Source organism: Equus przewalskii, chromosome 2 (genome assembly GCF_037783145.1).
Source record: "Equus przewalskii isolate Varuska chromosome 2, EquPr2, whole genome shotgun sequence".
Lineage (NCBI taxonomy): Eukaryota > Metazoa > Chordata > Mammalia > Perissodactyla > Equidae > Equus > Equus przewalskii.
In genome coordinates, this window is record NC_091832.1 from 34167110 (window position 1) to 34170389 (window position 3280).

General features: G+C 46.2%; 1 pseudogene; it reads right to left on the bottom strand.

The window, feature by feature from the left end:
• Positions 1–1920: 1920 nt before the first annotated feature.
• LOC103550319 (small ribosomal subunit protein eS17-like) lies at positions 1921–2352 on the bottom strand (annotated as a pseudogene).
• Positions 2353–3280: the final 928 nt, after the last annotated feature.

Genomic DNA, 3280 nt, shown 5'->3' on the forward strand with positions numbered 1-3280 from the left:
TACCACAGAGCTGGAGAGATGATGGGAATAGCATAAGTTAAAATACCATAGAGCTTGCTGTTCTTGCCAAGATTCAGCCATTTTTCTTGAATGAACGCTCCTTGCACTGCTGCAAGCTTTTGGTTAATTTCCAGAGTTCTGAAAAGTTGAGTCTATTTTTGCCTGTTTTCTTCTCACTTTACGGTGGAGAGAAATTTCAGAGGTCTTCACCCTGACATTTTCACTGATGTCACTTTGGTTTCATGATTTTTAATATATTTATTTATTTGGTCAATCCCCATATGTCACAAATCTCTCAAGTGCACCACCACCTCATCCTTGTGCAGATGCCCGCTCACCCGGGAGGCTCTGAGAGCCCATGCTGGAATAGCCCACTCACTCTGCTGGGGCTCTGACAACACACCTGCCGTACCTCACACAGATGCCCTCTTCCCCTTGCTGACCTCTGACTCTTTGTGCCAGGATGCACCTGTGTGTAGACAACCTCCCTGTCCCACTCGAGGTCACCATAGTTTCCTACCCCACCCCCCACCAGTAAGACACACCTACCTTGCTTTGCCCCTCCTAATGGTTTTAGGACTAAATTGTTCAGGAATAGAAGGGAAAGGGGAACAATTGTCTTTGTAAGACGAGAAAATAAAGAATCAGAGCAGCTGCATGACTTGCTCAAGGACACATAGCAAGGGAGGGCAGAGCCAGGAACAGACGCAGGTCAACTGACTTTCAGTAACTCAGTTCCTTTTCCATTATAATAGCTAAAGACAATGACTATTATCTGATTGAACACTTTCAGGTCATTCAGATCTCAGCTTAACTGTCACTTTCTGACAGCTCAACTAAACAGCCACTCAGTCACTTACAACCATGTCACCCTGTTATAATTCTCCTTATTGCCCTCACCACTAACTGACATTTTCCTTTATTTGTTGGCTCCAAGAGCAGGGACAGCATCTGTCTTGTTCACTACTGTGTCCTCAGTACCTATCCCAATGGCTGCTTCCTAGTTGGCGTTCAACAAATATTTGTTGGACAAGAGAATAAACCATGTGTCAGGCACAAATTTCTCTTGCAGTTGTCATCAGAGAGGCTCAAAGAGCCTCTCATTAGTTAGATTAGGTCTCTGTAAGTGCCAGTAATAGAACTCTACATTTTAACTGGGCATATGGCTTCCCAAACAAAGACTACATTTTCCACCCTCCTTTAGAGCTGGGAGCAGCCATGTAAATAAAAACTGGCCAATAAGATGTAAGTGGCATTTGTCTGGGCATCTTCTGGGACTGTCCTTAGAGGTGGGGCCAGTGCTCTTTACCCTCCCTTTTCTCCTTTCTGCAGGCTGGAGTGCAGACCTGAGCAGCCCTTTGGGAGTATGAGGTGAACTTGGGAATAGAGGCCACTCAAGGTAGAGAGAGAAGATAGGTGTCCTGACACTGTGGAGTGCCATACCAGCCCCAGATTGCCAACTGCGATTTTGTGGGATAGAAAAATAAATTTCTGTTTTGGATCGAATTGTGTCTCCCCAAATGTCATATGCTGAAGCTCTAACTTCCAGTGTGACTGTATTTGGAGGCTGGGCCTTTAAGGAGGTAATTAAGGTTACACAAGGTCTTAAGAATGGGTCCCTCATCCGTTAAAACTAGTGTCCTCATAGGAAGACAAAGAGACACCAGAGCACATGCACAGAGGAAGGGCAACGTGAGGACGCAGAGAGAAGGTGGCCATCTCTAAGCCAGGAAGACAGCCCTCCCCAGAAACCTGGTGACGCCTGGTGGAACCTTAATAACACCTTGATCTTGGCCTTCTAGCCTCCAGAACTCGGAGAAGATAAATTTCTATGTTTAAGCCACTCAGTCTGTGGTGTTCTGTTATGGCAGCCTGAGCAGATTCATACAACTTCTATCTTTTTTTTTTTTCTGTCCGAGGTTTGTTGAAAATATTACAACACAGCAGAAAGATTCAAATGGCTCCACGTGGTATTTTGAAATTCGTGCCAACAGTAGGCTGAGGGACCTGCCAGTTGGACAGACTGCCAAAGTCCAAGAGTTTCAGCATTTCCTTAGTGTCGGGATCTACTTCAATGATCTCCGGACCTGGGGCTGAGACCTCAGGATCGGAGTCATGTCTCCTTTCTCTCCCCCTCCTGCGCTTGATGGAGATGCCCCTAACAGGGCCTCTCTGAATCTGCTTCATCAGCTGTGCCAGCTAGCCCGCCATCTTGTTGTGGAGTTTCTTGCTGGGAATAATGGCGACCTCCTCAGCATTATTGGTGTGGAAGTCATTGCCCAGGCGCGTGTAGTACTTCTCAACGATGACCCAGGCCACCTTCTTAATGATTTCAGTGTGAACACTGCCCATGTTGGCGGGTCACTGGTAAAAGCTACAACCTCTATCTTGTTTAATCCTTGTAACGAGCATTTTGCCAGCAAGGAAGGAAGACAAAGAGGGTAATGGCTGTTCAACAGCCAAAGAATAACACGGTCTACCAGACAAACATATAGATACTTGTTCATCAACAAATATTTATTAAGTGCCTACTAGGCGCCCAGCTCTGTTCTAGGCATAAGGATACATGAGTGAACCAGAGACAAAGATACCCGCCCTCTGGGAAGGCTTCAGGTAGGTCAGGCTTTGTGGTGGTTGGAGTGGAGGAAGAGGAGTTTAGTTTTGCACATGCTGAGTTTGAGATGTCAATCAGACATCCAAGTGGGGAGGGGAATAGACAATCAACAATAAACATAATAAATACACAGACTACGTAGCACGTTAAGAGGTGATAACTATGGGGAGGAGGGTGCCTAGAGCAGAATAGATGGAGGACAGAGTTTGTTGTAATAAATGGGGCAGTCAGGGTAGACTTCATTGAGTAGGTAGTATTTCAACAAAGGCTTGAAGGGCCAGTAGATATCTCAGGGAAGAGAATTCCAGATAAAGGGGACAGCTAGAGCAAAGCCCTTGGATTTGAATTCAGAGTCAGTGTGCTAAACTGCGATGAGAAGGAAGAGAGCAGGAGGAGAAGGTCAGAGAGAGAACAGGGTCAGCTCATGTTGAGCTTTGTAGGCCATTGCAAGGACTTGGGCTTTTATTCAGAGTGAGCTGGGAGCCCCTGCAAGGTTTTGAGTAGAGGAGGGACATGAGATGACTTCTATTTTTAAAGGATAACTGTGGCTAATGTGTTGAGAATGTGTAGGACAAGGGTGGGAGCAGGAGGACCTATCAGGGGGCTATTGCCAAGAATCCAGGTAGAGATGCTGGTGACTCAGATCGGGTGGCAGCAGTGACAACA